The sequence below is a fragment of the Siphateles boraxobius genome, unplaced genomic scaffold (genome assembly GCF_051911475.1).
Source record: "Siphateles boraxobius isolate OS27281-9 unplaced genomic scaffold, OSU_SipBor_1 9, whole genome shotgun sequence".
Lineage (NCBI taxonomy): Eukaryota > Metazoa > Chordata > Actinopteri > Cypriniformes > Leuciscidae > Siphateles > Siphateles boraxobius.
This window is the reverse complement of record NW_027509219.1, coordinates 29,516,265-29,540,713: the sequence shown is the minus strand read 5'-3', so window position 1 is coordinate 29,540,713 and position 24,449 is coordinate 29,516,265. Positions and strand designations below refer to the sequence as shown.

General features: G+C 37.5%; 1 protein-coding gene across 1 annotated transcript in view; it reads right to left on the bottom strand.

The window, feature by feature from the left end:
- Positions 1-2,251, bottom strand: part of fibcd1a (fibrinogen C domain containing 1a) — a 148,363-nt gene extending 146,112 nt beyond the window's left edge. The window contains exon 1 of the mRNA XM_077224225.1: positions 2,196-2,251. The gene's annotated coding sequence lies outside the window, so the exon portion shown is untranslated. The remainder of the gene's footprint in view (positions 1-2,195) is intronic.
- Positions 2,252-24,449: the final 22,198 nt, after the last annotated feature.

Here is a 24,449-nt window from a genome sequence, read left to right as displayed (position 1 = left end):
TGCTGAAGAAGTTCACTAATGTTACTTGGTGCCATCCCATTTAAGCCCTTAAAAACAAATAATAACATCTTATACTTAATCCTAAATTTGACTGGAAGCCAATGAAGGGATGCTAGGACAGGTGTTATACTCTGAACCCAAATTTTTGAATGGTAGTGTACATTTTATTTAGTATTTTGTCCCAGTAATGTTTTTATCCCCTAAAAGGAGACAACAGTATCAGTGCAAATTTCAGTTATATACAGGATTTTTATTTTGGCATTTTCAATCAAACTGCATTTTTATCAACTGATGCAAAACAAATTAAAACATTTATATTATTTAATAATGTGTATTTAGGACTAAGACATTATAAAGTTGTAAAAAATAATAAATTATAATTTTATGTGTGTGTGATTCCCACTGAAGCTATTATTTTGTCAAATTATGCAAAAAGTGTGAAAATGTAGTTGTGTATTTATGATACATAAAATGCTAGATATAGCCTACTGTAAAATCAGCCTACAAAAGTGTTTCAAATGTAAATTCCATCACTGTCATGTCTAGGGATGGGAATTGATAAGATTTTATCAATATCAATGCCACTAACGATTCTGCTTATCGATCCGATTCTTTAACGATTCTCTTATCGATTCCTGATAGCACTGTGTGGGAAAAAGTAGTCTTTTTCCGGGGGGAAAACAAGTCGTTTTAATGCTTACACTTGACTAAGCAAACTGTACTTTTTATGTAATTTCTGTAATAAATGGAACCTTATTGTAAAGTGTTACCGATTAGTTATACACCGATTAAACGTCCCGTGAGTTCAGTGTTGGAAAGATCAGTTGTTTTAACCATTCATTAAAACGAATCGGTTCAAATGAGTCATTAGTTCGCGAATTGGACGTGTCATTATCGGACGTGTGCGCGTTGTGTGATTATCCCGCCAGTTGGGACATCCCACAAGATGTGTGTCATCACAGAAAACATTTCATCACTGGATCGTTTTTTTTTTCGTTTATTTGAAGTGTGATTATGTCAGCTGAATGTGCGGAAGACTTTTCAGAGAAGATAAGGCAACGTATTTTAGCACAATTCACACCCAGCGGCAATTCAGGAAAAACAAATCTCCGAATGCTCCACAAAAACTTTAGTCTCCCTACCTTACCATCGTGTCGTTTATTTTGATTAATATGTGCGAGGGAGAGAGGAAGACAGCGCTTAGTTTTTAGACGGTGAAGCCTACTTTCGCCTTGCTCCGAAGAGAGAGAGTGCGTGCGCGCGACCGGGGCTCTCTCTCTCTCTCTCTCTGCTCGATCAGTTTAACATGCGCCCTGTCACAAGCGCAGCGGTTCATCTACATTACCAGAGAGAGACAATTTTACTCACTGATCAAATAAGACTTTGCAGGACAAAGATTATCTTTGGACGCGGTGCTATGGTGCTTTATAAAGGACAAAAGGGACAGTTGTGAGTTCACGGTCTGTACATACTATGGCTGACTCAGAGCAGGAGCATCGATAAGAGGACTCGTTAACGTCGAGGGCATACAATATCGATGGATCGTAAAATTTAGAACCGGTTCTCGAGTGGAACCGGTTTTCGATTCCCATCCCTAGTCATGTCCATCACAGAATGCCTTTAAATACATGACATTGACCACAACCACACTGTGGTAGAAAAATTACAAAAATGACAGAATTCTCCTGTGTTGCAAATTACTGGAAAAGCTACACTCCATGCTAGGCTACTGAAAAAAAAATGCTGCTAAGGTTGTAGCATGGCTACTTTTGGGCAGTTATGCCAGACTCAACATGACTTGTTCTTATGCCTCAGGGTTTTGCTGTCCATGCATTACAAACACACAAACCTAGTTTTCATTAATCTGCTATCGACAGATCCCATCTGTGAGAATTAAGACCTGCTCAAACTCTCATTATCGCATGAGGCAGGGATTCCGGATGTTTGCGTGCAGTCGCTCTGCTTTGGTTTTATCATCACATTTTAGTGTCTGTCTTCAGATCACTTCAACCAGAAATCCTCACAAAGGAAATGTATCAAATCACTCACAGCTTCCCTTTGACAAGCATTCACTGAAAGCTTCAGACTGCATTGGGTCATGTTGCAATGGAGATTAAGCATTGGATTGCGTCACTGGATGTGGTGAAAATTATCATCTTCAGCATCTTTGTCAAACAAATCGGGGAAAAGCTTACCAGTGCAAAATCACGGCTGCCTGTAAACCAATAGGAGGAACTTCAGGAGATTAATGGTCTGACTGGAATTCACGGCATTAAAGTCTGCACTTAAAAGTTAAACGCAGAGATGTTAAAGGTCATAACAGATATCAGACAGGAAATTATTTTGCAAAAATTGGAAACCACAGCTCTGTTTGGCACAAAGCACTTGTTGTCCGTAGATTACATCGTGTTCCTGTGAGGGGGAGATTATTGCAAGCAATATCAAAGATATTTTTGGTTAAAAAGAAAAAAGAAAAAAAAGTCTGAACTGCAAACTCATGCAAAGAACCCTTGAGTTTCTTAAAGGGATAGTTCACCCAAAAATGAAAATTCTGTCATTATTTACACGTCTTGCTTCACATCATGTCGTAATTACCGTATTTATGAAATGACAACATGATTTTATACTCAGAGCTGTTCTACACCAACAACGCCTAAATGAATCTGCGGCGGTCAGGTGGTATCGTGCTGTTGGAGATCTCAGAAAAGAGTTTTCAAGTTGTAATTATTGAGTTCTAGAAGGACGTGAATGCTTTTTACAAGTTGGAATCTTGTAATTACAGTAATTTTGACATGGCGTGATCGAACCTTCACACTCTTCACATTATTTTTCCATGCAAGACAAGGATTTTTAAGAAATCATCACAAAGATTGTTGTTTTTTTATCTATTTAAAAAGTCCACTTTAGACTTTCTACTAACTATCCTTGGATGTCAACTGCATGTCAACTAAATCTTATTAGAAGACCGTTACTATCCACCTTTTTCCTGGTTAGCGAATTTACCCATGATTCATAGCGGGTTTGAACCGGAAGCCGGTTGTCCTTTTCCGGGTTCGAAGCTTTATGAAGATTAAGCGCCGCTTGCTCAGAACGCCGCAGTGATGTGCTGGTTAGAAAATATGTGAAATAAGTAGGGCTGCCCCTGCCCGTGCTGAAGTTGGGTTGGAAGTTATGTATACTATATGGGAGATAATGCTAAACCATAATGAGCGTTTTCGTAATATACTGCCTATTCTGCATCTCAACCCACGCATAAGCTTGCCACAAAAAAAACCCGGCAAAAGTAATGATTATGCATTAACCATTTGAATTGTTTATTAATAACTAGCGTTTTCTGTAAGTGTCGACTGCAAAGATAAATTTGATGATGCTGAGTCGCGATCTTCGCAGTAGTGAACGCGCCTATAGAGAGAAATGCACACTTCATACGAATTAACCTATAGGCTACATAAGCAGAGCAGCCCATTTCTGCTCGTTTTTAATTATTTTGTTTAAAAGTACACATTTCAAGCTTTCTATAGATATACTTATCATGTATGTGAGGCAAGTAACTTATACGCTGAGTTTCGTTGATTAATAAGACGCGCTCCAGTTCACGCGCCCGCGCCTCCGTGTCCTGTATATCTACTATTTGTGCTTCTTATTTATTATTCCAGGCAATTTGTTGATAAAACATTGATAAAAAATGAAGATACAATTTATACTAAACGAAATTCACTTTAAAGAAAGGCTTTCTACAAAACAAAACTTGATAAGTGGTCAAAATCATGTCTGAGCCATTCCAAATGTTTTCCGATATATTGGGCATCTTGTGATCATATCTGACTCATCTTATGCGGTTCCCTTTTCATATAATCAACATAGATGAAATAAATTAAAAAAAAAACATTATATTGTGAAACTTAAATATAAAACGTATGTTTAGTTTTTTTTGTTTGTTTAACTTATGTTTAAGCGTCACACTGCTCTGCTTTGCTCATGTGCTCTGGTGTGTAGCCTACAGTATAGCCTTTACATGCATGTGTGCGTGATGTGATGGAGGGGTGCGATTCTCGAATATTAATTGCGTAATACCCAGCGATCTTCAAATATTATTTTTGCTTGAAATGCCCATCCCTACTGGTGACGTATTACACCTTTTTCGTTGGATGCTTCAGTTTTAGCGCAGCTAACCAAAAACGCTTACTCTCTGGTATTGAATGTAGCTGATACAGAACCGGACATAGGCATTCTCTCCTTTTTATCTTATGCTCAAAGCACCCAGTTTCTAAAAAGTTTTTTATCTTCTTTGAATTGTTAAAACAACCAACAACAGAACATGTAGAGCCTGAACTCCTTCTCTCACTGCTAATACAGTACGAACCGGAAGTATGCAACCGGAGTCGTCGTCATGGCGGCGCCCATTGTTTAGAGCAGAATAATAATGGGCGTACACCAAAGGATTTTCACAGTCCCAGACTAAAGACTGGCAGTCTTTAGGAATCTTACTGGAGTCTCAGCGCGCTCCCGTCGTCTCGATCGTTAATGGTGATAAACTGCCTCTCGATGTGAGGTGATAATCTGAAGTCGGCGACCCGATTTATGCCCGTCTTTCATATCAAACATGTTTGATATTATCGCAAGTCTTTAGTCTGAGACTAAAAACTGTGAACCCAAGTCTTTAGATGTGAGCTGATAATCTTATAATGTCTTTTCTAAATCTTTTCAAAGTCTTTAGGTGTACAGAAAGCATTAGCAGGAATGAGTTGACATGTACTTGCAAAGTTACTTATAGTTAGCAGAATGTCTAAAGTGCACTGATGAAATAAAGTGTTATCTTATTATTTTATTGTTTTTTTTTATTATTTGGTTGCCATGCAAAATAATATTTACACTTTATTGTCTTCATAATGTTTGACAAAATATTCTTAATAACTAATAATCTTCATTTCCTCTTTGGCTCGAATTAGATATCTCTGTAGCACAAACAGTACAGCAATAGCACTAGCAATGCAAAAGTCATGGGATTGATTCCAGGAAATGCATAAACTGAAAAAAATTGTAGTCTGAATGTAATGCAAAGTCGCTTTGTTTAAAAAGCATAAATGCAAATGTTGATATTACCGGTATGTATCCAACTTGCAGAATAAGCAGTGAATTTGATTTGAGAGTGAACAGTGAAGTTAAAGATTAGTAAAAAAAAAAATTACTAACAATAGGTTTGTGTGATTGCACAGATGGAAATAAATAACGAGATTTGATAGCTCATAAGTCATATAGCATTTTTATGGTGTTATTTGTCAGTTATTGAGTTTTACACCCAACATTATTGTTGCAGAGAAAAAATCTGTTCTTTTGTGTGTTACAAGGAAAATATCAGCACAAGTTTAAAACCATGTAATGATAATAATAACAAATGTTTTATACTCATAATTGTTGTAGTAGAGAAAAAAAAGAATGTACTGTAAAGGATGCTAGCATCTTAATCATTTTATATTATCAATTCAAATGGTACATAATAACAACAGGTGACGTCATAAGAATGTGATAGGAACGTTTACTCAATGTTTTGACCACTTCTAAATGCATTTTTAATTTAAAAATTCAAGATTAGATTCTTCGGATTTGCATTTTGTTAACTACACATCAGTTTGTTTGTCCATTTATTCAGTGCCATCATGTAATTATTGATTATTATTATTGAATTATTGATGTAAGGCTATAAAGCAAGTCATTTCTCTCGGTGGCCATCTTGGTGACATCCATAGACAGCTATTATCTATTAACCAAATTGGGAATGAGTGAAATCTCCAAACGTGTTGGCTAAGCTATAAATGGCAATAAAATCTGACAAAAATGGTCATGTGCAGCTCAAATCGTGCAAAAAAACTGTGGTGTAGCTGTGTTACACCGAGAATATCAATACGGTGAGCAAATATGATTCAAATGACGGTGAGCAAATATGATTCAAAGGTCCATATGTCACTGAGAAAAGCTGGTGCTGCTGTCTGTAAATGTATTCCACTGGTGCCCTATCAAAAACAGGGTGAAAACAGAAGGAAATTGTCTTGCAAATATATGTATTTTAAGTCAAGACTTCTGACACCAGTAAATGACAGAGGACAATTGCTTGCTCTCACAGAACTCTAATATCCATGAATATCTGTTTGAGAAATAATCGCATGAGATAAAAAGGACAAGATAAGAATGACAGCGGTACACACAACCCACACACAGCTCTCAGGACCAACAAACACTGACCAGTAATTCAGGACCAATGGATGTGGGTGGAGAAACACAGCATCTGATGCTTATTTCAAACGTATGGCTTGGATTCAACCGTGAATCTCAGGATGCCTGGCAGAGAGCAGGGTGGCCATAATTATATTTTGATTTCACAGAAAAGAGCATATATAAATGGTAGCAATTGAATTAGAGATTCTGTATTTACTTACGTCTTTTTGAAGTACAGAAATGCATTCAAATACAGAAATATAATGCACGCCAAAAATGTTTTAATAAACGAAGCAGCGTTGTTTCCAGTTCATAAAGGATGAGATTTTAAAGCGTTTGAGGCTGCTTACCTGTTGATAATACACTGGGAGTGTTGGACTTTCAGCCCCCTACATGTAATGAAAGCAAACAAGCAGATGGTGCCCCAGATGGAGCTTCTCTGCTCTGGACTGGACATTACAGCAGGAGGGAGAGCATTCTGTGTCACACGATGGCGCGTGTGAGATAATATGACTCTGGAAGACATGATGTGAGGAGGTGACACTGCAACATTAGGCAGAGTATCTCAAAATAATGACAGGCTTTTCCATAATGGGTAGAGGCTGTCCTCGCATGTTCGAAATCATGAAAGTGTGGACATGAGAGGGTCATGTTTTAGCAGAGCACAGGGCACTGGCACACACACACACACACACACACACACACACACACACACACACACACACACACACACACACACACACACAGCCACACAGCCACACAGCCACACAGCATGACATCATTCTGACAAACTACTGGTGATAGTATTCTATATTAAAGAGTCTATATTATTACAAAACATTCTTTCTGGTTGCCTTTTAGTTCCTGTCCATTCAATATGTTGTTATTAGTGGATGCATAAGTCTCTTAGGGTGACCAGATTTCTCATAGTGGAATACGGGACGGGATTGAAATGCACATGATCCTTCAGATAACAGTATTATCAACAGTTCTGCTGCTTAATATTTTTGTGGAAACCATGGTGTATTTGTTTGTGTGTGGATTCTTTGATGTATAGAAAGTTCAAAAGAATTTTCAAAATTTATTTGAATTTTTTTTTTTTTTTATATATATAGATGTCTTTAATTCAGCAAAGATGCATGAAGTTGATCAAATGTGACAGTAAAGTATTCATTTCTTTCATAAAAAAAACCATACTGACCCCAGATTTTTGAACAAAACTGTAAATCACTGACTTTCAGCAAAGGAGGAAGAGATGGACCACTTACAGAAAACAAATGAGAGAAATTGTTTACTTCAGAACATGTATGAGCAAAACCACAGTTCTTTTTTCCACGATTTGAGCTGAACATTAAAATTTTTGTCTGATTTTATTGCTATTTATAGCTTAGCCTACACTTTTGGAGATTTCACTCATTCCCAATTTGGTTAATAGATAATAGCTGTCTATGGATGTTACCAAGAGAAATGACTTGCTTTATAGCCTTACATCAATAATACAATAATAATAATCAACAATTACATGATGGCACTGGACAAACAAACTGATGTGTAGTTAACAAAATGCAAATCCGATGAATCTAGTCTTGAATTTTTACCACTTAAAAACGGAAATGCATTTAGCCGTTGTCAAAACATTGAATAAACGTTCCTATCACATTCTTATGACGTCACCTGTTGTTATGTACCATTTTAAATGATGCATTTAAATGCATTAAAAATGAATTAACAAAAAAGATTAAGATTCTAGCATCATTATTCTGTTTTCCATTAGTGAGAAATTGCATTAAAATTATCTGGTATCACATTTTCACTTCTGGGTACACATCATACTGATCTTAATAAAATCAACCCTGAAAAAGACATGGGAAAAAATAAAATCAGCCACAACCTAACAGCTTTCAGGGGCCTGTTTCAATAAGGAGGTTCAACCAACTCTGAGTTAAAACTTGAACTCTGAGTTGACTTACCCTGAGATGGGAAACTCTGAGTTTTCGGTTCCAGAACAGCTGAAATGAGTAAGTTCAATCAACTCTAAGTTGACTGACTCGGAGTTAAGCGCGTGCACCACAACTATAAAAAGCCATTATCAATGGAGCGCAGATATTATGAGTCACCATGGTAACAGCGCCACAGAAAAAGAGGTCTGCATATTTCTCACCAACAGTACGCACATTTTTTTTTAAGCAACAGGGCAGCAGCGGCGAGCGAGATAGTTAGTTTGGAGAAAATAGTTGCTCGAATCAATGCGTAAGTTTACATTTTATTTACTGTTATACTGTGTTGGGTGTAATTACCAAGTAATCTAAATACTGTAATTTAATTAAAGGGATTACTCTTAATTATTCTGTAATATAAAGTAAAATACGATGTCGTTGCATTAAATACTGCATAGACTAGGACAATTCTGTATAAAACAATAGTGGATTTAACATAACATTTTTAAAAGGTATATTTTTTAAATGTAACCATCTCTCTCTACACTTTGGTCAATTCAAGAATAATTCATGCAATTGTATATTGTTAATTTGAAAGCATCAAAAGTGTAGTTTATTGTCTCTTTTTGTATTGTTCAAGTGGTTGAGGTTGATATGGGATTTATAAAGTAATTAGTAATAAGTAGACCAATACTTTCTAGAGATAGTAATTATTACATTAATCTAATTACACTGTTGAAGATGTCATTTGTAGTTAGTAATTAATAACTATTTTAGAGCAACTTACCCAACTGTTATAATATCAGAGGTGAAACTGGAAGAACAGTATGTTATTCAACCTAATTTTAATTTTCATGTAGGTGCAATCCTGCAGGCATTAAAAGAACATGGCAGCAGCTGAAAATGAAATATAAAAACATAATTCAATCAGGTAAGACTTGAGCATATCATGGATGTAGGCTACCTGACCTGGCTACAAACATTTGACATATTAAATAACTAAATAGCATCCAGTGTCTTGCAGTGCAGCAGCATTTTTGACATAGGTCTAATTAACAGAATTAAATGTTCATTCTCATTTGGCTTCTACTCAGCCAACAGAAAGGAGGAAGAGGCTTGCAAAGATGGAGATGGAGATGCAGAGGAGATGAAGATGGAGATGCAGAGGAGAAGGAGATGTAGAGGAGATGGAGATGCAGAGGAGATGGAGATGGAGATGCAGAGGAGATTGAGATGCACAGGGAAATTGAGATGCAGAGGAGATTGAGATGCAGAGGAGATGGAGATGGAGATGCAGAGGAGATTGAGATGCAGAGGAGATGGAGATGGAGATGCAGAGGAGATGGAGATGCAGAGGAGATGGAGATGCAGAGGAGATGGAGATGCAGAGGAGATGGAGATGCAGAGGAGATGGAGATGCAGAGGAGATGGAGATGCAGAGGAGATGGAGATGGAGATGCAGAGGAGATGGAGATGCAGAGGAGATGGAGATGCAGAGGAGATGGAGATGCAGAGGAGATGGAGATGCAGAGGAGATGGAGATGCAGAGGAGATGGAGATGCAGATGCAATGGAGATGGAGATGCAGAGGAGATGGAGATGCAGAGGAGATGGAGATGCAGAGGAGATGGAGATGCAGAGGAGATGGAGATGCAGAGGAGATGGAGATGCAGAGGAGATGGAGATGCAGAGGAGATGGAGATGGAGAGGAGATGGAGATGGAGATGCAGAGGAGATGAAGATGGAGAGGAGAGGAGATGGAGATGGTGATGCAGAGGAGATGGAGATGCAGAGGAGATGGAGATGGTGATGCAGAGGAGATGGAGATGCAGAGGAGATGGAGATGCAGAGGAGATGGAGATGGAGATGCAGAGGAGATGGAGATGGAGATGCAGAGGAGATGGAGATGCAGAGGAGATGGAGATGCAGAGGAGATGGAGATGGAGATGCAGAGGAGATGGAGATGGAGATGGAGATGCAGAGGAGATGGAGATGGAGATGGAGATGGAGATGCAGAGGAGATGGAGATGGAGATGCAGAGGAGATGAAGATGAAGATGGAGATGCAGAGGAGATGGAGATGCAGAGGAGATGGAGATGCAGAGGAGATGGAGATGGAGATGCAGAGGAGATGAAGATGAAGATGGAGATGCAGAGGAGATGGAGATGGAGATGTAGAGGAGATGGAGATGTAGAGGAGATGGAGATGGCCCTGAGCCTCAATGGTGGAAGGCCAATGGCTGAGGGAATTCCTGGAGGGACTTCATCAGAGCTAGTCACTCCCGAAGATTCAAGTGCCTTCATAAAATGTAAGAGGTCTACATATGTGTTATTTTTTATATAGGCTGTTTTTGATATTTCCATATATTTTACTTTGGGTTGGGTTTTTTGTTGCTCCCAACAGATTCTGATGGTAATATTTGTCTTTTGGAGCCTCCTGTCCCAACAGAACCCCAGACAGTTGTAAGTAGCCTACTCAATACACCAGAAATTATGACAAATAGTATTATAAAGTGTGCTCAACCAAATGCTCATCTTCACAGGACGATGGGGATGAAGAAACAGTTTCTGACGCCACAGAGAGGCCTACAGAGGAAATATTAATATTATGTGTTTACACATCAAACAATCTACATATTCACATTTCTTCACATTATTTATGTGGAGTAGCCTATAGAATCTAAGTTTATATCTAAGTATAAACGGATATTCTTATCTCTCCCCCGTCCCCAGAGTGTGGAAGAACAGTAGGAGGAAGGTCCATCAACTTGATTTTCAGTGAATGCCACAGCTTAATTCTGTAGAATTTTTTTAGAACTACATGATGTAACCGTAATCTACTGTATTTTCAGTTGCCAGTTAAGAAGTTATATAGACTTCATCTTATTAAAAAAATTGGGGGCAAAAACAGCAATGAATAAATGTACCGAAAGAATGAATGAGGTGTTTAAACACCGCTTCCTCTTTAAAAAAGGGGAGGAGACCGAAATAAACTCTGGGTTTACTGAAGAAAACCTGCTCCCGACCAGGTTAGGTTCACAGAGTAAGTTACCATGGTAACTGACTCGGAGTATAAGTTACCTCTCTTTCAGAAACGGGCTTGACTTACCCTGCTTTCTCAGGTTTGACTTACCTCCCAATCTGAAACAGAAAACCCAGAGTTTCCCTCATCTCAGGGTTAACATACTCAGAGTTTTCACTTAACCTCCTTTCTGAAACAGGCCCCAGGCCACTAGTATGCATGTAATCTGTGTCACTTTCCAGTAAACAGGAAAGTTGCTAAAACATGCTAAAATATCCTTTGTAATTGCTTTTCCATGTAAGTTTGCTTGGCATAGCAACAAAAACAACAATAGTGGTCCTCATGAAATGCTAATAAAGACACTGATACAAATCTTGGAAAATACCTTGCACGTACGCTCATTAAATTCTGCCTGCTGAATAATTTATTGCAAAACAATTAGAATAATTGCTTTTTCTGAACTCAGGAAACACGGAAACTTTGCCCTCTCGCTGCTGACGTCATACTGTCAGGTTAAAGGGTTTGTAAGCAGGGAGTTTCTAATATTTTTAACTAAATAGAGACAGAAAACATTAATACATTGAAACTGAAACATTCAATCTATAATTGTTCCTGGTGTGGCAGTATTATTATAATGCTTCTTCTAAGAAGTGGTAAAAATAAGGAAATCCATATATGTCCCTAAATAAGGTGCTTTCATATTAAGATGTCAGCTTTTGAAATGATATTCGTGTCTCTGACAGATTGTCACGCATGGTTTAAACTTGTTAGAGGTTGCAGTGAGATGCTCTCTCCCACACATTTCGGCATATATATAAGTCCTTGTAGACCCGGCTTGTATATTTAGCGTGATTTTGAGTAAACACCGAACAACATATGAGCTTTTGAACGATCATTACATTTTATTTAATAAAAATGTATACATTGTATTTTAAAAAAATTATTTACAATCATTTTTTTTTTATTAAAAATGATTTGTAATATTTTTTGAATTATAATTTTATAGTACGTTACGTTCTAACTAAATGCATTTTTAAACAATTTTTTATTCCATTCGTTGTAATAATGTTTAATAAATGATCAAACTGTATTTATTAAATGTATCTAAATGTATTTTATCATATTTCTCTGTCTATCTATTATAGCAAGATTGTGTTTCAAAACATATGTATTTAAAAAAAATTTACTTTGCTCTATTATATTATTTGAATAGTGCAAAAAAAAAAAGTGGTATAGGGCACAAATAATGCACAAATCACAGGACTTATTCATGCACACTGTCAAGCATTCCTGCAGCATAAAACAGCTTCAGTCCTTCAGCTGACATTCAACATCTTTCTCTGCCTTGTGTTGTGAGTGCTTTGCTGTATTTACTTCACAGAAGTCAGATGGGAGCAACACTTTCTCAGGTTGCCTTACCTCGGACAGGAGCTGAATATTCTCATGATTTGTTTTGAAAACAGTCGGTTCAGTAAAAGCAGCGTAATTCGGTTTCGATGTCGACGTGGTGGTCTGGGAGGAGAGAGGGAGCTACTAAAATGACAAAGAGGAAAAGAAAACATTATACACTTTTATGACTCCGACCTACAGACAGTAGAAAAGAGTTTCAGTGTTACATCACCACCGCTAAGGGTTTTAATGGCTGTGTCTGACACCAAACCGCACATTAACAGGTTGATGCAGTCTAATAACAATGGCATCGCTAATACAAAACGACACACTCTGCTGTTATTGTTATCATCTACCTAATGAGTGTATAAGCAGACCCGATGCTTGGCAGCTAGAGATGATATTTGAACACAGGAGCTGATTAAGTGCAATTCATACACAATCACTCAGTGGAACCAGACCCTTGTTTATGAGACGGAAATCTGTTCATCTATTTGTGCCAGTGGGAAGCAGAGCGCAGGAAACGCATCTCTGGAAGAGTCACGCAGATGCCACGGAGTGCTGGAATAATACAGCTGCAAATGGAATACCGAGTGTCCCTCGGAGAGCTTGTCGCTGAGTCTTTATCTTGGAATAATCTGCTTGGATTGGAAGCGTTTCAGGGCGTCCCGCAGCTACGTGATGGAGAGAGAGTGGAGGTTGACAATCGGCCACATGGCGCTCCCAGAAGTGGGCCGGACTCTAGGGGAAGCCATGGAGGGAGAGAACATGCACGAGCACACACACACACACACACACACACACACCCGAGTTGCGTGCATTCTCGCCCACCGCGGACAAACAAGTCTCTCACAGCGGTGGTCTCCAAGTGGTCCATTTGTAAGAGCTTTTCCCAGGAGGGAGATATTTGACCATAAGACCAGGGCTTTCAAGATCAACCAATCATCAGCAGGGTTCACAGGGCCTCTTTTAGACAGAGCACGGTCACACTTTTAAGATGATGGAGAAAATGCATTACTGTGGTGTCAACAAAGTTAAATCGAGTGAAGTTCAGGGGCCAAAAGACACAACATTTCTTTGAGGCTGAATTAGGAAAAGGATTACAGACAAAAAAGGATTAAAGAAATAAAAGGAATAGTTAGGACAAACTTAAACTAAGAATTTACAATAAGGTTTCATTAGTTAACATGAATTAACAATGAGCAATACTTCTGCCGCATTTATTTATCTTAGTTAATGTTAATCTCAAAATCTACTAATACATTTTTTAAAGATCAAATAGTACCTGTAAACATTAGTTCTCCTTTTTTGACGTTACTACATTAAGCCAAAACGTGCCAAGAAGGTGATGATGTGTGAATGTAGGGTGCAGAATGAGTCGTTTTTGCCGCCCAGTTTCAATAAATAGCTTTTGGGCTAGAAATTAAGATTTGAGTTCTGAAAGTTACAGTAAGTTTTCATGTTATATTGAGCTCCTTTATCTTAAAAGAGAAGAGAATTAGATTTTTCATGATATGACCCCTCTTTAAATACAGCTGCTGAATGATACCCCATGGAAAATCAATGAAGACGTATGAAATTACATAACGAGTGAATCTAAAAGACACTAAAACTCAATTCAGAGACACTAATGGCACTGACAGTAAGAAATATCTTGATCCTCGTGGTGCACTTAAGATGTTTGCCTGGCAGGACTCGTTTGTCCCTCACTGTTGCATGGTGCTTTTACTGTGCTTATGGGCATGAATCTTTAATGAGGGAAAATGCAATATTTCTCCTTGTTCAATAATATTTTTTTCTGTCTTTTTTGTTAAAATATATAAAAATACAGTATATGTCCTTTTCCTCTTGTGTATTCAGACATCAGATGCATTCAATGTAGTCTTTTGCAGCATTAGAATGAAGTGCACATAATCTGGAAAGCAAAGAATTTAGCTCAAGGTTTCTGAAATTTATAAACAGAATATTTACCATTATAAAACAGGAGTAATGACTTTCTGACAATTCGACTTTGCCACCAGGGATAAATTACTCAAATTGCCCAAACCCAAATTACCCAAACTTATATTCAAATTGAAATAGTTTGTTTTTAAATTGTAATTTGTTTTTTTTTTAAAAAAAGTAAAAAAAAGTAATATTGTGAATTAATTAATGCCTTTGTGAGCATAAGAGAAAAGCATTAAAAATATTACCGACCCCAACATTTTTAACGGCAGTGTACATGAAATCAATAATGGAGTCAGTTAAATATCCGCATTTATCACAGCACATAAACGAACATCAAAATGAAAACTAATGATTATTATATTAGTGTATGAACAAGGCAAGGCAAGGCAAGTTTATTTATATAGCACATTTCATACACAATGGTAATTCAAAGTGCTTTACATAGAAGAAATTAAAATAATCAAAAGAAATCAGAATAATTAAAACAGTTTAGAATAAAACAAATATAAACTTAAAGGGACTGAGTGCCTCCTAGAATGTTCAAATCAAACTTACGCCACTAATTAAAAGTAGATCATACATCGTGCTAAATCAAACATGTGTATGAAAGTGTTGCAAACATCAAATGAGATTTCAATGAAAAAGACCAATTGGAACGCAGCATGCAAAATATCACAGCAATGTCACCGATGTCAGTTAAATTTTGAAAGGTGAATATTTGAAAGGTGAATATAAAATCTTCAAAATATAATTCCGAGGTTTACAAAAAGTATAAAGTTTGCAAAAGGCAAAATTAGATCTGATTGATCAATAAAACAGTTTGAATTGACACATTAAGCAGATTGGCTGAAGTTATTGAAAAAAATTATATTTAGAGCTAAGGATTTAGAAACCCCCCTAATCAAAACGTTATAAGGAATAACAATACAGTGCATCCTCATAATAACATCTTCAAGATAAACACATTCATGCTAAACAGATGCTATTAGTGGGATCCTGGCTAAAGCATGAAAGTTTCTAACCCTATCGCTATACCCTTCTATCAAGTTGTATTTTAAGTTGAACTGACCTCATAGAAACTTCCCCATTACATTTATCCAGTCATATGAGTGTAAAGGCTAATATGTGAGCTTGTTCCCCACTAACATTTCCTGACATCCTCATAATTGCAAATGCATTCAAGCAGATTACTTTCGCAATTGGATGCTAGCCATTTGTTGACCACTGCAGTCACACACTGTGTCAAGAAAACAGTACTTTTCCTCGAATATAATACTAAGAAAGTACGAACAAGAGCATCTGCTAAAGGACTTAAATGTTAATGCAAATGCAAATAGGACAGTATAATATAACACAAGGACACAGAGATAATTACAAAAAGCTGCACATGCATATCTTAATATAAGGTTCTAGTTAATAAAAATACATCTACGGGGTCTATCCGGGGCGATTGCGAGAGCAGCTAAATTTAGCATTAATGGAGTGTATCACTGAGGTTAAATGAAACCAAGATGATGTGTGAAGCTTAAACCACTTTGCATTCTGGTATCTCATCCTCTGCGCTACATAAGAAGAATTTTGATGTCTAAAAAGCTTTGGCAATACAAACCTGGAACAAAGCAATGGCATTTTGTTTGGGTCATTCAGGGTGAGACTCTCCATCAAATGGAACGGGCCTTTGTTTACCTCTTTAGAGTATCGGGTTTGAATAATTCATGCACATGCATGCAAGAATCATTTGACTCATCAACCACATTGATTTGCCAAATAGAGCCAACAAAGTAGTATAAACGCAAGAACCAATCAAAATTTTAGATAAGCATTTAGAGTAACCGATTACGTTTGACCTGACAATCAGTAGATCTGAATGCATATCGTGTGTGAAGTGAGTCTATATGTTTTGTCCTGTCTATAACATGCTGCACATTTACTCTTGCATGGTTCTCTGCTGCTGGTTATTTGGTTGGCAAGTAACGTGCAAACGGCCTATAACTGTGCCCTTTTATACACTTGCATAATGATGCAGGTGCATCGCCATCTCAATGCCAATCTCAATGCCAATCTCACTGTCAAATTAATAATGCATTTTTTTTGTCCACAGTTTCAATGCCACATCTACACTTCCCATCAAAAAATTTAAATTAACATTTTTAAAACATTACTAAACCCTAAAACAACTTTTTTAGTTAATGATCTGTGCGACGGGGCTTTATTAATGCTGTTCAATGTTTAGAGTAATTTTTTTGACAATTGGGTATAAAGTGTTTTAATTCTACAATATATGGTGTAAAAACTTCTGAGTGCTGCCCTCTTCAGGATGAACGGTGGCTACTGCAGGTGAATTTTCCTATTGGATGTGGTGGTACTGCGTGATGTAAGCAGGGACCAGCTCAGCATGCCCTTGTCTCCAGAGAGACGCGGGTCTCTCTGCACGCCCCCCTCCGCTGGTCTCTGCCCACTTTTCCAGCATTTTTCAAATATTGCCAGTGGGTGGAGTCAGGCTCTGACCAGGGGTTGAGTTACCCTTTTAATGTTTTTGAAAGTCTCTTATGCTCTCCAAGTCTGCATTTATTTGATCAAAATACAGTAAAAAACGTAATATTGTGAAATATTATTACAATATAAAAGAAATACAAAGTTCTGTTATGAAATTCTAGATGGCGCAGGCTAATAGTTCCTTAACTCATTCTGCTTGCAATCACATCGTTCTCTATAGGGCACAGCTGATTGGTTCCCGCTCTATCAGTAGCCAATGAGCTCACTACTCAACCTTCAAATACTTGATTAAGTGACATTAGGTAACCCACAATCAGAATTTTTCCTCTGCATTTAACCAATCCATGTGCACACACATTAGGAGCAGTGAGTAGTGAACACTCACACACAAACCGTGGAGACACACCTAAAGCAGTTGCAGCCATTTTGCTGTGGCACCCGGGGAGCGATTGAGAATCGAACCCGCAACCTTCGGGTTACCAGTCTGACTAACCAATAGTCCACTACTGCCCCTAAATGTTTTTTCACAATGGAAATATTTTTTATACAGTTTTGTTGACTAACTTTCTATACAATACAAGAATGCCAGTTTTGTCTGTGTATCACACTGAGCATTTTAAAAACAGATTCAGACAGTAGGTACAAATTGACTGGGAAAAGTCAATACCGTAGTACACAAAAAGAAAATGAACATTTGTATTTATACAGTAGGCCTACTCTTTTTTTTTTTTGCAGAAATGCGTTACATGTAAACTGAAAATTCTCAGTTGCTTGTTCATTTTTACACTGTCTTTCTCGAACACATACGTATCTTTCTATTTCTCCTCCATCACAAGAATGTTCGGTTTACATGTAACACATTTCTATGAAAATTTTTTACTATAAAACTACAAATGTATTTATAGAGTACTGATGTACTTGCTGATGTTTAGAGTTGTGATGTTCTTCCTTCCATAAATATTTATGGAATATAACGTCCGACAGATTTTGATCACTGAATGGATCATTTTGCATGTGATGGCTCACATGATGAAAGACTGTTTAGAAGTTGTTAAGAGTTTGACTTCACTGAGAAACAACTCATCAGTTTCATCACAAGCAGAACTTCCTTTTCTACTATGAAGCAGCTCTCCAGTGTGTTCATGTTTTCACTCGCAGACGTTGAACGCCTACCGACTCAACAAGAGCCTTCGCGCACACCCACCTATTAAATAATGGCCACGGACCAATCGTTTAGAACTCCCAAAACGAACTACAAATGATGTTCGTTTTGGCCTGATTTTGTTCTAAATGACGTCACATCAGTTCGTTCTTTGATTTCGCTTGAAGTATATCGGGGACTCAGGGACGTGCAGTCAGGGTAGGCAGTGCCTCACCAAAGGAAATGTTGACATTACATTTATTAATTCCAAGAGCTTTATTAATTCACCACATTATTAATTGCATTTATTTTATTCCAAATATTAATTTTTGTAACACAATTTTTCAGGAATACACATAATATACTCCTTTTGCCATTGTTTGCTCCTAAAAATCATTGTTTCATGCAGAAAATTCAAGGCCATGGCCATTGAGGCAGAGGTTAGCAGTGCCTCTTTGCTCCATTGATCGTAGTTTACGTAGATTTGCGCATGCGCAGTCAGTTCTCGTGCTGTCTTGAATTATCAACATTGAGGCAGAGACCGAGCGTGCTTCATGTCACGTGATCCACTCGCTCTCACTCACTCCGCGCTTCAAGCTACTTAGCATCTAGTGGCGCCTAGCGTTTGAAGCGTCGTATGAAGAAAAAGAGCTGTGGTCGCTAACGGGAAAGTCCATGCGTCTATCCCCCTGGACAAAGATGTCAATTACTTTGTTGTAAAAGTCCTCTTTGTTGGGTGTATTTCTCAATTTCACGAGTCTCTCCTTTTCAATGGAAATAAGAGCCAGGAGGAAAGTCTGTTCTGCTCCATTCACGTCAGAGGCGCCCGCGCCATTGGATGTGCAGTTGCCGCAGCACAGCCTATGAGCGAGCCATACGCTCACTGTGCTAACGTTAGCTGTGCAGCTGCAAATGCGTTTAATAGGCTTCAGTAAATCGAGGAAAAGGAGTTTCGTCTACAAATAAAAGTAAGCACCCCATTTAAAGCGTAAATTATTCGTTTATTTATTATTTTAAAACCCTTATATTGGCTTGTGTTTGTTGTCTGATGGTGGGCTAACAGTTATAGGCCTGCTGTGCGCTGACACCAAAATGTTCTCTCTTCCATACCCTGGTGCGCCGTCACCTCTGCCATATTTGTACTGTAGGTCTATCTGTGCGATTATGGTGCATTTCGTAAGGGTTAAAATGCTGTTTTGTAGTTCTCTTTTTTTAATCCTGGTGCGCCGTCGCCAGACGCTCATTGCGTGTCGGTGTGTGCGCCTTGCGCAGTTTGTAGGAGCGAATTTAAGCTGTTTTTGTACTGTAAAGCTGTACTGCTGACACAATGTTTTCTGACTGACTGTAGCCTATTCAAATCCTGGTGCGCCGTCACCAGAGTGACCAGACCAATAGTGTGTATGTGGCTGTCTGTGCGCGTTTGCGCATTTTGAAGGAATGACTAGGGTGCTTGTCGGTTCGCTGACAACGCGCCGCCTCCCTCTCTTACTGTGTCCCGCACAAAACATTTGTTTGTTGTGTAAGTCATAAGATAGATGTGTCCATTCATTTGATTATTAGATTTGATTGTGCATTAGCCTCACTGTCACATATGACTGACTTTGCTGTATGCAGGCAGCGATGTGATGATGCCTGATATGAACTTGGGTTGCTACATTAACTGAATGAATATATGAACATATATGCCACATTGATAGGTCACAGCCTATCCATGACAAGATTTCACCGCACGTTACTGGACTTAAGTATTCGCTATAGCATTTGCAGCGTGATATCCCACACCACAGGCTTCATAACATATTTCATTGTTTTAGATATGTGACAAAAAGCAAGCATCATCAAAACACTGTTCAAATAGAACAAATAAACACGACAAGGTAGATTTGGAATGTGAGGGACACGGTAATTAGACCCAGGCAAAGCAGCAGACACCTTCTGCGTTCCCCGAGGTCCCTTCCACATCTCCTTTTCTTTGATCAAGCAATAGTTCCCTGTGTGCTGACCATACCGACACGTAAAATAACTACGCCACAGAGCCAGAGGGGAAAAGGTCATACACTGAGCACGGAATACACAAAACAAACCGTTTCACAGTATTGCATGAGGTTTTTATTGAATAATTGAATGAATGGAATGAAAATGTGCAAGTGCAGAATTAATTATCTTCCTGCATTTCTGCTGTATCGTGAATTCAAGAGTAATCTTGACTAATTAGTTTGTCTTAGGCTTCTGCATGTTAGAGGAATAAATACTCCTCTATATCGACGGATAGAGTGCTGAATAATTCAGCACCTGTATTTGGCTCCTAGCAATAAGTGAAGTAAAAAAAGAAAAAAAGCATTCGTTGGCTAGTCAAAGACATGAGCTATTATTCTTTATATACATTTCTGGTAAAAGATAATTGTTGGAAAATGTACAGCATATATGTTTACACTTGAGCATTACTCAGACTGCTAAAACAGGCTTTAGCCACAGGCAACGTTCGGAAAGCATAAGATGATAATCATGTTATGGAAGTGTCAAATGCACCACACAAGGGAGAGACGCAATAGACACAATAATGTACCTCAAAATATTATAAGGCAGAGAAATCTATGTGTTCATTTTTTAACATGCTTGCCAGCTATCATACTATACTTTTTAAATAACATACAAATGTATCTTATACTCCACTGAAAAAGCCAACATGTTCCTTTGGATTAGAGTTTTTGTATACTTTTTTTATAATATATACGTTTAGTATAGATTTTGTGTGTGTGTAAGTAAATGTATTTACATTTATTCAAGTAAAAATATTATATAAATAGTACCACATATACACAGTACACACACATATACGGTATGGTCCACTTTAGACATTTTACTGACTAGCAAGTACCTTTGCATCTACATGTCTACTACCAGTCATTAGAATATTAGTAGACTGTCTGCTTAATATCTGTTAAGTTAGTAGAATGTCTAAAGTGGAGTATCAAAATAAAGTGTAACCATCATTTATTTAATACATTTGTTTTATTTGCAGAACAGAAAATGACATTTCATCTATGTGTATACATACAATATACAGTAAATATATAAGTGTATATATTACATACATACTTATTTACTGTATAATGTATGTGTTTCTATTCTGCAAATAAAACAAATGTAATAAATAATGGTTACACTATTTCGATGCTCCACTTTAGACATTTTACTAACTTAGCAGATAGGTGAAGTGTAATTTCTATTCCACAAATTAAACAAAAGTAATAAAATGTTAAATAAAATAATTAAATTAATATAAAATATTGTAAAAAAAAAAATTGACATCTTAAAAAAGTGAGGAAACCCATTGCCTTAAAATTATTAAGTAAATAACCTCATGAGTAATTGAAATAAAATAAGTTCCACATAACTTAATTTTTTCAAATACGCATGAAGTTTATTTACTTAACTTAAGGTGAGGAACTCCGTTGCCTTAAAATTAAGTCACTTTTGACAGACAGACAGACAGATATAGATAGTAGAAAGGAAAACTTCCTTTCAGTTTCCAAAAAGTGTAAATAAATTGAGCATGACCGAAATCCCAGCTTATGCATACGACAACATTAAGTTGATCCCCAGTTGCCACAGGGGTCTCAAGGTCATCAGTAAGCAATACATCCTTGTAGTGCTCCTGGCTTTGCTGCCATACGGATAGCATGTTTGATTCACTGACCTATGGTCCCCATCAGTCTTGGCAGACGCTAAAGATTAGAAGCTGTGCACAGCATTAATTAATAAGGCTTTATAGACAAATCCCTGTGTAAAACCCACATCTTTGACTAAATCCCTTGTTTAAAACTGAACCTGACAGCCCAGATCCTCTTTGGACCAATTTAGACACTCGTCCCTCTGTCGTGCAAACCTGCCGAAGGCCTGAGCCCAGACCTCGGCCACAGCCAGGTGTGAAAGCCATTAGCCCGGCCTCGCAAAGCTCGCGTCCAGCAGAGTGCCTTAAGACTTGGAGTGGCTGGCACGAACGTGGGACGTCTTTACTCACATTTGGGTCCCCATCTGTCACAGTAATTATCTGTGTTTGAGCACAGGACATAGAAGCTTTAGTGGCACTTCTAAGAAGGATTCTGATTAAGACTCGTAATCTGCAATGGAGAAATCACCAGTGACTGGAGTGGAATTTCTAGGACAAAGCCCTCAGGGGCCGCACGGATTCTGGGCAAGAGTTCAGGAAAGAATCCCAACTGACACCATTCACTTTCTCCTCATTATCACACCATGTTTCTTTTTGGAAAATGTTTAATTTTTCAATCAGCCAACCACAGAGACGCACAAATTGTGCTGAAACACAACTGACAGGGTTTAAACAAATCGGTCCGAAGAGAGAAAGAGAGTCTCCGAGATGAAAACGAGCAATCAACAAAATGAGACTATGAATTTTAATCAGGGTGGTTAAAACTTGGGCTTAGAATCCATTTGTAGTGGTAAATCAGTACACGCTTCAGGTGCAAAGTGGGTTTTATTCTTCACGACTCCAATTTGAGACCAAAATTGTGCATAAGAGAAACTTTACAGTTGCTTTAGAGCATGAATTACTGACACTTTCCAAGTTGAAGCTCATTTTATTAAAGCACTGGCAGAAAAATGGCCCTGCCTGTAGCATGCCAGTAAATTGCTCAAATGGAAAAAAATGTGAAGAGATAGATCCAGGAATATATGATGTTTACTGCTGAAGCTTTTAATGCTTATCCAGATAATATATTAAAATGATTAGTGGAAAAGGCCGCGCTATAGCAAGATTAAATGTGTAACACAATTTGACAGGATGATTAAACGCTCGCATTTATACGACAGCGTTTGAGGACCTGAAAACCTGCATCTCTAATTTAAGAAACATGCCAAGCCATTACTAGCTATAGCAAATACACATTGTATCCCAACAATGACATATTTGTAGTGCTCAAATATGCTAATTTGGGGGATTAAACTAAAACAAACACATTGAACAGAATTTTTGGGCATCATGTCTGTTAGAACATTCCAATATCAAATGACGCCCAAAAATGCTGTCTAGATAAGCAGCACACTACGTTTTTAGGTACACCCACTCACGCCAAACTGGTTAGCAATACGGTCACTCGAGTTTGTGTCAGTGTTGTGTGTGCATGTATGTTTTAACACACCTCAAGCGTCAAATAGGTCATAGGCTAATCATGTGAGAGGATTACATGGGAGATCTCCGGCTCTAAAATCAGAGCAAGATTGCGTCCACCAAAGGTGTTTAAGTCACAGATTTATGTCAGGATCAACTCCACTGATACTGTAAGAGAAATCAACACATCAAGAAGAGCACAAAATGTCCTATTTTATTAGCACTTTCCATTGTTTTTTACAGAAATAGTAACATTTTATGCTGATTATTTAATAAAATGTATAGCAATTAAACACATATTGAAGTTCAATCATTAGTGGTTAGTTGTGGTTTTTATGATGCCGGCTATATACGACTAATTTTCTTACACAGTATTTTTGTCTTGATTTAAGAATTATACGATATTTGAACTGGATAACAAAATACATTTACTTGAGAAGCAGAATGACATAAGTCTTATAGTAGGCCTGAAATCAAAATTGACCCTATTTACATTGTTAGTGCAGATTACTAGCATTTGAACAATTGATCTTTGCTAGTTGATTCACATAAAATGTGATTTTTGATCAAAATCTGAAAAAGTACTTCCCCTCTAGAATGGCCTTCCTTCTCTGATGACGTCAGTTTGATGGCTTGGGTAGAACATGCACTGTCAGGGACCAAATTTGGAACCAAAAATTATTCAGACACTTTGACCTGATCATGTTCTGCTTAAATGTTTTTTTTAATTGATAATGCGACCTTTTTACACCACAGACTGAACAAAATTAGGCATTGCTCGCTCAGTAATTGGTACTAATCTAATTGTGTACTTAAATTTACCAGCTGACAGCAATTCAACCTAATTCATTTGTGAGACAGTCTAACAGAAGGATGGCCAAAACCAGTGAAATATCAACTGATTTGATAACTCTTGAGTTCGTGTCATATTTTATTACCATTTTCTAAACTATAGCGAATAAACTGTGATAATGTGAGAAATGTTGAAGGTGTCTGAATAAATTATGTCTTGACTGTGAATCCTTTTTTAAGTAATTGTTTCTTGATTTAAGAATGTTTAGATATTTGTACTGGGTAACAAGACAAAAATACAGAATGAGGAAATCTTGTTCACACCAGGGTCAAACTCTTAAAGTCAAAATATGTTAACATCATTTTTTAATATAATTAATATC